This window comes from Octopus bimaculoides, chromosome 12 (genome assembly GCF_046866305.1).
Source record: "Octopus bimaculoides isolate indiv1 chromosome 12, ASM4686630v1, whole genome shotgun sequence".
Classification (NCBI taxonomy): Eukaryota; Metazoa; Mollusca; class Cephalopoda; order Octopoda; family Octopodidae; genus Octopus; species Octopus bimaculoides.
Window position 1 is genome coordinate 66,975,810 of NC_142939.1, and position 11,926 is coordinate 66,987,735.

The following is an 11,926-nucleotide window of genomic DNA, read 5'->3' on the forward strand; positions in this document are numbered from 1 at the left end:
CGGTATTGGCTGCTTATTTCTCTTGAGATTGGTCAAAGGGATGAAGACATCTCTGATGAGAATCCAATAAGGTTCCAATATCGATTAAAGATGTCCATCATCTTTTCAATCTATGATGAAATAGTTACATTTGGCCTGTTAATATATCTTCTACAGAGGTTATATATATGTGTGTGTGTGTGTGTATATATATATATATATATATATATATATATATATATATATATATATAGAGAGAGAGAGAGAGAGAGAGAGAGAGAGAGAGAGAGAGAGAATATAGAAAGAGAGAGAGACAGACAGACAGACAGGCAGACAGACAGACAGACATGCAGGCAGGCAGATGGGCAGACGGACCGACAGACCGACAGACAGACAGACAGATAGATAGATAGATAGATAGATAGATAGATAGATGCATCTGCGCGTGTTTTGGCCATATATTTCTGTGCGAAGACGACCAATAGAGTTGAACGGAAATATTTAATGAGAGAGAAATATAGAAACACACCGAAGTTTCTGGAAAGAGATCGAATGAACAAAAAAACGAAGAATCAAATAGAGAGAAGAAATGGGTAAGAAAGGCGATTAAGAGCAAAAAAACTTGGGGGCGAAGAAAGTAAAGCACAACGTGTGTCTAATGGACATAATTGAGTGGAAGTCAGTAATTAGCTCTCCGTGGAGAGTTTGTGGAACAAATTGAAAGTAATAGTTTGCCAATTTGGTTGCTGATAGAATCTGACTTGTTCTTCAGCACAGAATTTCATTCTATTTCGTGTAGGGGGAGGTATCTGTGTATGAATACAGTTAATAAAAGATTTTGTAAACTTACTGGCCACACAAATTGTTGATAACTTTGTGTCTGAGACGGAAAATTGTTTGGTCAGTGAGGGTTCAGAAAATACCATTGTTACATAAGTCTGGATCTAATTTAAATCAATCTTGTGAGATGGAGTAAATTTCAAGGTGAGGCAGAAGTATTTCATCGCTTGATTGGGAGAAAGAAACAAACAAACAAAATGGAAGGAAGCACTTCCTACATGATGTTGCTATATTTTAATGCGGAGAGACGTCGAGAGAAGTTCCAGATACAACAGTGACGTCACGATAATCGACCTTTGAAGTCTGAAGGGAAATATTATAATGTTGGAGTATGATGATATTGTACTAAAACCGGAGAAAGAGGGTCGGTGTAACACAATCGAGGTGACTCATTGATATATCCCTACTCTTATGGTATTTATAAGCCGCTGGACCCATGGATATGCACCGCAGTAGGCAACTTCGACAAAATTCTTATTACATTTTGTATTTAAAGAACAATTCCTCCTGCTGTGAAATAGACCGCACTGGAAGCATTATTTCCACGCAGAGCAACGTGGAGCACGAGAATACTTTCTGGTCTGTTCATGGATGTACGAGAAATTCTTGTAGCAGTTTTATTTGTTTTGTTTTGTTTTGTGGAAAATCGTTCGTAATGAAGTTTCACTGTAGCTTGATCAATTTCTGTTCGAACATCATCCCTGTCATTAATGGCTGTTTATGATCGGAGTGAATCAAATGAAAAGCAACAATTGACCTGCTTTATTAAACAAGAATGCAATAATTTAATAATAATATACAAATGATTTTCTTATTTCAACAAATATATACACTCACTTAAACACACTTTATATATGATTGAAAAGTAAACACGGATATATGGTACAGACAATGATATCGCCATTGTGGCTTTTTGCACCCTCCGCAGTCGGTGTTCATAGTGCAATCGGTTTTTGATCCATAACGGTTTTTCAGAGACAAACTTCATTACATTGTTATTAAATGCATTTGCTCTGTGTCAACATAATGTAATAAAGTGTTCCGATGGAGAACCATTGTGGATCTGCATCAAAATTCAGAATGAATAACCACTGAAGAGGATGCAAGTACCTACAATGGCGAAACGTTTGTAGGAAATAAATGATATAAAATGCAACCTCTGTTTATCATATTTTTTTCCTGCACGAGGTGCATTCAAAAGTTTTTTTCTCGCCAGACTAATACCAAGGTGCGGTTCAAAAGTATTTTTCCCACTATGTGGTCAAAATCCTTTGGATGAGAGGTGATGTCACCCTTCCTGCACATGCGTGAACGTTTTCGTGCCAATAAGGCGCGTCGATTCCCGGCTGTCACGCCGAGAGTACAGACTGCATCGCGTTTTGTCAAAAGTTTGGTGATACTCAAGCTCAAACTATACAGAAGATTCAGCATGGCGAGGCACACCTAAGGCAGGCCATCCACAAGCTGAAACGAGGAGCCGATTGAGAAAACTCAGCGAATAGTCATAGAAGATCGCCATGTAACAATACAACCCAGGGAATTACTCACGAAGAACGAATAAGGACACGATCACTGCATTCCACTTTAAGGGAGGATTTGTGCATACGGAAAGTGTCGGCAAAAGAATGAGTGAAAAATACTTTTTGAACGCACCTGGTTAATATGGCCAAATCATACCGAAGTTTATATCTGTATGCATATGTGTATATGGGAGTATATATACGCACACGCGCATACACACACACATACATATACACACACGCATATATATATATATATATATATATATATATATATGTGTGTGTGTGTGTATGTGAGACTAGAAAAACAGCCAACAACTGATGAAGGCTCGTTCTTTATGCTGTTTGTTTTGTTTTCCATTTGTGTCTTTTGTTCTTCGAAAGAATAGTTCATATTTCATGTACTCGTGTTTCGTACTTTTTTGTTGCACACGTTTCCTGACGTCCTGTGCCAACGTATGCATATATATATATATACGTATACATGTAAGTATGTACACATACGTATGCATATATGCATATAGATATATATATGTATATATAAATATTATTCATATTATATATATATATTCATATATATATGCACATATATACTTACACACACCATATATATATATATATATATATAGATATAAATTTATGTGTGTGTGTGTGTGTGTGTGTGTGTGTGTGTGTGTGTGTGTGTGTGTGTGTGTGTGTGTGTGTGTGTGTGCTGTATGTAAATGTACACATTTATATGTATTTATGTGTGTGTGTGTTTGTTTACCATCTCGTTAGACTTCGTAGAATTATTCAAATGGCTTTCTAGATTCCATGCAAATGGCTAAAACATCTAACATTCAATTAGAGACATTTTTCGAAAATATATATTTTATTGGCCGTTCTCCATCTTCCATTTGTTGTGCTTCTTTTCTTTTTCCATTATTTCTTTCAGAAGGTAATTCCTTCCCTCCACTGTTGTTATTATTATTATTATTATTATTATTATTATTATTATTATTATTATTATTTCCTTCAGCATCATTATGGTATCCTACAGCAAACCCTGTGTTGCATTTCTCTACATAGAATCAGGAAATACAATAAATAAAGCCAGAGATATGAAATAATGGCAAAAACTTGCTGTTAGGCGATGCTAAAACCTAGAATTGTGTTGTTGTAAAGAATATTAATGCAGAGTTCTGAAGCAATTTTCCAATTGCAGCTTGCCAATACACGTCGCTATAAAATATACCTGGAACATTCTTTTGCACTCACTACTCTCTCTCTCTCTCTCTCTCTCTCTCTCTCTCTCTTTCTTTCTTTCTTCCTCTCTCCCTCTTCCTTTCTCTCTCTCTTCCTCTCTTCCCCTCTCTCCCTCTCTGTCTCTTCTTCAAACCCTCACTGCCCCTCCCTCTCTTCCTCACTTCCTCTCTCTCTGCTTCTCATTTTCTATTCTAGTCTCTCTTACTCCATTTCTCTCTATCCAATGTTCTCTCTCTCTGTTATGATATCCGTGTTAGCATTCGTACTTACTTGTGTGTGTTAATGTGCATTAATGCACAGACACACACACGCAGACACACACACACACACACATACACACACACATACACACACACACACACACACACACACACACACACACACACACACATATATATATATATATATATATATATATATATGTATGTATATATACACCCTTCTTTGTGCCTGTCACAGCAATCACTTCCTATCATTCCGCTCCGTTTCCCTCTAATGGTGTCAAAGAATCCTTCGCCATAATTCTTCTCCATTTTACTTCAATCTCATAAGGAATCGATCAAGCTTCATCACCAAAAATGTCCATTACTAAGGAAATTGGCTTGTTACCTATCCATACCGATTTCCTTAGCTAACAGCTCACCGCCTCACCTCACTTTAAAATACAATCGTATCGCCATCCATCCCAACACTAAAAATACAACATTACACCGCACCGCACCACAAAACCTACCTCTATTAACCATTATTCTTTATTAACTCCACCTTATCATGCCTCCTTACTTCACCCGACACCCACCGAGGCCATCCAATGAATATCTCTCTCTATATTTTTACCGTTCGCTTTCGTTAATAATCTTTGATTTATTACACAACGGTTAAGGAATCAATCACACTCTATGGTACATCACTCTTTCATGCTTTCTTACTTTCTACGAACTCTCACCAATTCTGCTTTGGATTTCAAATGGAAATTCCTTTTGATAAATGCGCTCAGTGGATTTCCAAATTAGACCTATTATACAATCGTATATACGCGTGTGAGTATGTGTGTGTGCGTGTGTGCGCGTGTGTGTGTGTGCGTGTGTGTATGTGTGTGTGTGTGTGTGTGTCTGTGTACGTGTATGTGCTCGATACACGAGGTACAGGGTACACCATAATCAGTCGTACACTGATTACTTTCACTTAAAATGGAAAAAAAAAGAATGGTCGCTCTCTCTCTCTCGTTCAATCTCTCTTTCTCTCTCGGTATCTTTCTATCTTTGCATCGAGCTAACTTTTTCTGTCTCTTCATTCATCCCTGTCTTCTTATATAAAACACACATGTGTGTGCGTATGTGTGTGTGTATGTGTGTGTGTTTGTGTGTGTATGTAGAGAGAGAGAGACTTTGTGGATGTGACTGCACATATATATATATATATATATATATATATATATATATATATATATATATATATATAAATACATATATATATACATGTATATATATGTGTGTATATATGTATATATGTATATATATATGTGTGTATATATATATATATATATATATATATATATATATATATATATATATATGCACACACGTACATACTCATTTACGTTTATATGACACTATATATCGATGTGTGTGTGTGTATGTGTGTAATTATATTTAGAGAGCACGTTCCACTATCCTCGGAGTAAATGATCATTTTTGTTTCCCCACCTTTTCTCTGCTTCGCACCTTTTATTTCTCTCTCTCTCTCTCTCTCTCTCTCTCTACGTAGCTATCTATCTCCCTCACTCTCTCCCTCTCTCACACACACACACTCTCTCTCTCCCCCTCTATCTATATATCTATTTATCTCGTTCTCTATCGTTTTATCTATCTGTCTATCTATCATGTATATGTATATGTATATGTAAATGTGTGTGTGTGTATGTGTGCTTGTGTGTATACACATACAGAGGGAGAGAGAGAGAAACAGGCAAACTTACGGTGAAGGAGAAAGATCTGTTGTGTACTTACGAGATGTGACTCAATCAAAGAAGGGAACACAATGCATTTCCAAACCAATAATTATGTATTGTGCTTATGTGCGTATGTATATGCAATTGTGCTAATTGTGCGTGTGCATCCATCCACCCATGTATATGTATATACATATGTGTGTGCGTGTGTGTGTATACTTATATGTATACACATACATACGTATGTGTACATGCATAAGCACAAATGTATGCATAAATACATACTTAAATGCACACACACAAAATGTGTACGTATATGTTTATATGTTTGCAGATTTAGAATCGCCGCTCACCATCTCGATGTAATGTCCATTGGCATTTCCATATTAGCTATTACGACAAATAATTCACCGAGATCGAATTTAAATCTTGCTTTATTACAGACGAATTCTCTTTATTCTCTTTATATTCCATCGATTTCAAGAGGCGCATCAATGTATCATCGATGCGAACAATGACGTTACCGTGCTGACATTTCGCCCGTCATGTCAATTAACTGTCAAACCTCATCGCGATAAAATGATTTGGACAGGAACAAAACTTAACACTAGTTTTTCGTTTTATTTATTTATCTATTCTTAGAAATGACTTTCATATATCGATTATTCGCAATTTGATCTCGAAAATAAAACTACTTAACTGAGTCGACCATGAGTTACCTGCCTGAATGGGTAGAAATATGGACTTTGATGAGAACGGTGACGGTCTGAGCCAGCGGCAGCGATTTTGTTTGCGGGAGACTTCGTGACAAGGCTGGATGAACGCAGACGGGGAGAGAAATGGAGAGAATAATGGATACACAGAGAGAGTGTGCGTGTGTGTAAGAAAGAAAGAAAGAAAGAAAGAAAGAAAGAAAGAAAGAAAGAAAGAAAGTGACTAGTGTTATCGATTACGCTTGGACGATGACTAGTGATTTTGGTCGTCAGTGGGGTCCTGAGGTTCCTTGAATGGCCCTAGTTGGGGGATATCCCCTATCATTCATGCCTTCACATCCCTTACATATTCTCTATACTTTCATCTCGTTTCATCCTTTTTTCTTTATCTTCATCTTTTATGTAAATTCTCACAGAAATTGTGAACTGTCCTTGTAATGACCCCCGCATGTGATTCCCTGTGGAAAAGAAAAAGTTATTATTATTATTATTATCATTATTATTATTATTATTATTATTATTATCATTATTATTATTATCATTATCATTATTATTATTATTATTATTATTATTATTATTATTATTATTATTATTATTATTATTATTATTATTAACTTTATTCTCGTTGTCCTTTACCTGAAAGCAGACAATAACAAATCACCAAAGGTTTCAAGTAATGCCTTCTCTTGTGATTCAAAGAGACAATACTCTCCTTAGAATGCGAGCTGTACCCAATTTCTACCGGCATTACAAGCACTTGTAATTGGTGCCATAGCAATTGGTGCCATAGCTTTTGCTTCCTTCAGTTGGTGCCATAATTCCTCCCAGTATGTCCTAGTCAATTGATGTACTACTAGACATTAGGGAAAATTTAATCCGCTTCTTAATTCTCGTAGACAGAGATAACATTTTTTCTCTTCGTCCTCTTTTCAGTTATCTCCCCCTGTGTCAAAGAAATACCGTTAGGCTTCACAAAGTTCTCCTATCTCCATTTTGTTTTCCTTGCAAGTTGTGATAGAACCAAAGATTCTTTCTTCGTTTAGAGTTGAAGAAATCTTTGTCTTCACACAACGGTTATTCGAACGAGTCGCAGGATTTGGAATTATGTAAGATCGTCACTGTTTTGTTGTTGCTGCTACTGCTGCTGTTACTATTGTTGTCTACCAAATTACTTTTGTGAGTATTTGAAACATTTTCTTCTATTAATTATTCGTATTGTTCATTTTCTTCTTCCCTTTTGCATTCAATTGTGTGTTGGTTTTGTGTTGTTTTTTCACCCATCGTATTATTGTTACGTAGCATAATCTTGTGTGGTCGCCATTTTAGATGTGAAAATGTTGCCTACGCTCGGGTGTAAGGAGGGCAAACCCTCCTTGGACACTTATGACTCTTTTCTTGAGCTTTTCACAGAAATTTTTATTTGGTGATCTTCAAGTGAAACATGTTTTGAAGAGAAAATCAAAAAGACATCTTCACACTACGAGTCAATAATGATGATAAGGATGACAACGACGACGATGATGACGATGGAGATAATAATAATAATAATAATAATAATAATAATAATAATAATAATAATAATAATAATAATAATAATAATAATAATAATAACAATAATAATAATAACAATAATAATAATAACAATAATAATAATAATAATAATAATAATAATTAATATTAATAATAATATCTTCATTTTGCCGTCACATTTTTCTAATTTTTAACAATTCTTTGTTTTGTCCAAAAATATTTTCTAATGAAAATTTTTTAAACTTAAAAACACCTCAACATTTCTCAAGGGATGCCAATTCTTTCATCGTTTATCTTTTCTTCTAAACTTCTCACACACACACTGACACATATATGCACACACGTACACATACACTGACACATATATGCACACACGTACACACACACACACTCGCTTTAATCTAGAGACAACATTCAAAAATCCTATTTTTTTTCCAAATGTTTTTAATAATTTTTTATACGTTTTGTTCTAAAACCATCTTTGTTTCGCTTTTCCTTTGTTTTTTTTTCTTTTTCTTTTTTCTATGGCTACATTTCTATCGCAGTTTTTCGATTTTACGGTGGAATGGTCACAACAGAACTCTGATCCTCATTAAAGAATTACTGTTGTTGTCGAAATAATTCTTGTTACCAGAATATTTATTTCTATTCTTCACACTGGAACTTGCAACATCTCTCAGAGATTTCTTTGTCTTTCTTTTCTTTCCTTTTTCGTGTACACTTTTTATTATTTTTTAGTATTTTTTCTTCTACTTTTATTGGAAAACTTGACATGCAGCGATGATGTTAAAATCACAGAGATATTGGGAAAATAATACCAGCGCAACCACAAACAAGCCAGCGCCACAACCACCAAACCACCGTCAATGCCATCAGCACCACCACGAATACAAACACTACCACCAACACACACACACCCTCGGCTTCACCAACACCACCATCAGCTTCACCAACACCACCATCCTCATCATTCTCACCACACATATTTGCCAATTTGTAACCAACATAAAATTTCTCTACACAGTCGCTTACTGATGCAAAGAAGGGCAAAAGAGTTTTCAGATCACATCCTGCTGACTTTCAAATAGAAAAGTAATGGAGACATTGTTAAACAAAAGGAGAGGATGGTCATCGCTGGAACTTCTTTAATGATAGAACATACTGAATCAGAGTTGACTAAGGGTTAAATAACAAAAGCAACAGGGTCACTAGTTTATTATTATTATCATCATTATTATTACTATTATTATTATTAAAAATAATACTATTTTTTTCATTTGCATCTTTTGTCAATTCCGTTTCCATTTCTTGCCGAGTGTCTTCGTGACACCTAGGGTAGAGAAACGTACTGTATACATTGGTAGGCCATTAAAACAAGCACACCTCATTGTTCATTTAGAGAGTCATATGATAGAGAAGAGGAAGACAGACCTCAAGAGACAAAAAGTTAGAAGTCCATTTTGGTGTTAAAGCTAGGGTGTCATATATTTGGTTTTGCACAAAGTATTGTTCTAGAGAATGTTTAAGAAAGCATAAGAAAATTATGTGTTTGTTTTAAAATTTGAGATTACACAGAAAGTATTTTGCGTAGGATATGGGCAGTTCCCATGAGCACTATCTTTTGAATTTCTGTCATTTTGAGGTTTCCTGGTATCTGAGCTAGGTAGCAATCAGCCCCTTTTGCTATCATTCCTAGGGCACCTATGACAACAGGTATTGTTTTAGTCTTCAGGTTGCACATTTTGCCAATTTCTATTTCAAGATCTTTATACTTTCTCAGTTTTTGGTTAGCCTTGACAGATACATTTATGTCGACTGAGACAGTCATATCAATGAGGAGGCATGATTTTTGTCTGAAGTCTTTCAATATAATGTCTGGCCTATTCGTATCTGTCTTTCTCTCAGTTTCAATGGTGAAGTTCCGGAGGAGTGAGAGGTGATCATTTTCAAGCACTGGAGGTAGTTTGTGTTCCCACCAATTTTATCATGGGGCAGGTCCAATGTTTTGCAAATTACCCAGTGAATATACTGTGCTGCTCTATCATGCCTGTTGAGATACTCTGTAGGTGCAAGAAGACTGCACATGGAGACAATATTATCAATGGTTTCATTTTGTTGTTCACATACACATGTTGGGCTACTGCCGTTCTGTAAAATGTTGGCCTGGTAGTTTCTTGTGGGTAGGCATTGATTTTGATAGACCATTTCTTTCCAGAAATAAAACATTCTTGAACATCTTTTCGTTAATACCACTGCCCTTCAGAATTTCAAGATGGCTACTAATCTAAATGATCCTACGAGCAATACAAGTAGAAAACCTTCTCTTTTTTTTACCTCAAATAAATAATCAGGTTTAAACAGGCTCCCTGTAAAGAAGACCAGCGAAAATGTTTGTGGAGTTTCCTCCCTTGAAAATCTTCTTTAAAAAGAAATAGAAATCGCCATTAAAGAATTGCATAAATTACTTTTGCAGTATTTCATTTCTGCATTTTATTTTATTTTCACTTTATTTGTTATTTGTTATCTCGTAAAACTGAGCTTTAAGTTCCAAGTCACTGGAAAACATCTATCTTCCCGCATATCATTGTCTATCTATTAACCTTTCCATTTACTTTATCTCTTTACCTATTTAACCTCCTTCTTTCTCTCTCTTCCACTTTCTCTTCTCTCTATCTTTCTCTTCCTCTGTCTCTCCACCTCTCTCCATGTCTTTCCTTTCCCTCCCACCCAGTCTTCCTCTCTCTCTCTCTCCCTCTCTCTCTCTCTCTCTCTCTCTCTCTCTCTCTCTCTCTCTCTCTCTCTCTCTCTGTTTATCTAACTAAATATCTTTTTATCCTTTTATATATTAATTCTTGAGCATTCCTTTCCAACGACTATCTGTCATTCTAAGCCAGTTCGCCAATAAATTATGTTTTTAATAACGTTTGCCAATAAATAACAATGTTTATTCTTAATGTTACCGACACTTCCTTTTTTTGTATTATTATTATTAATATTATTATTATTATTATTATTATTATTATTATTATTATTATTATTATTATTATTATTATTATTATTATTATTATTATTATTATTATTATTATTATCCTTATTATTAATCTTCGTAACCTAACCAGTTGGCCTTCATGGAATTACATTTAGATACTGGAAGGAGTCCCTTGTGTAAAACAAAATTCTATTATAATTAAACCATTACCGTCTTCCGCATAACGCTCGTTGAGCCTTAACCAAATCTTTAGATATTTGCCTCAACACATCAATACGACTACACGATTCTAGTCAACTGGAAATTAACTGCAAATATATAAAGACGGACATTTTTTACAAATATTTAACAAACTTCTTCAAGTTAGTTTTCCACACTGATTTTTTTTCTCTTTTAGTAATTTTCTGTTATTTTTTATTTGTATTTTTTATTTTTAATATTTTTTATTCCTGTTTTTTTTTTTTATGCAATTTCTCTCCGTTTCATGAAGAGGAATCGTCCAATTTCTTGCTTCGATGATTTGCTAACGTAATCCAGGGGTAAAATTCCATAATTGACTTTTAAACAGATTAGTAAAACGCTTTTCCAATCAATTTAATAGTGCTTGTTATTACCGGATTAACCCACCCGCCCCCACGCCCACCACCTCACATTTTCGCACACCCACCACCCACTTGATCGTCTTCCGAACAAAATTTAAACAAAATACTTGATGAACTAACAGAATGAAAAAGAAAATGGCAAATCTGATTCTGTTTCTTGGAGATTCTTACTGCGACACGGAGACAGAACAGGGCTGAACATTAAGTATGAACCATGGTTTAGGAGGAATATAAAAAAACTGTGATCTCCATGTTTGGTGGTGGAAGACACCTTCCACAAGAAATCAATATTCTCACTCCATTTATCAATTTAATATTATCATTGTTATTATTATTTTTGTTATTATTATTATTAATATTATTATTATTATTATTATTATTATTATTATTATTATTATTATTATTATACATACATACATACACGTATGTACATATGTATGTAATTATGTATGCCTGCTCGCAGGCATGTATATATATATATATATATATATATATATATATATATATATATATATATATATATATATATATGTATACCCACATATATTATAATATTA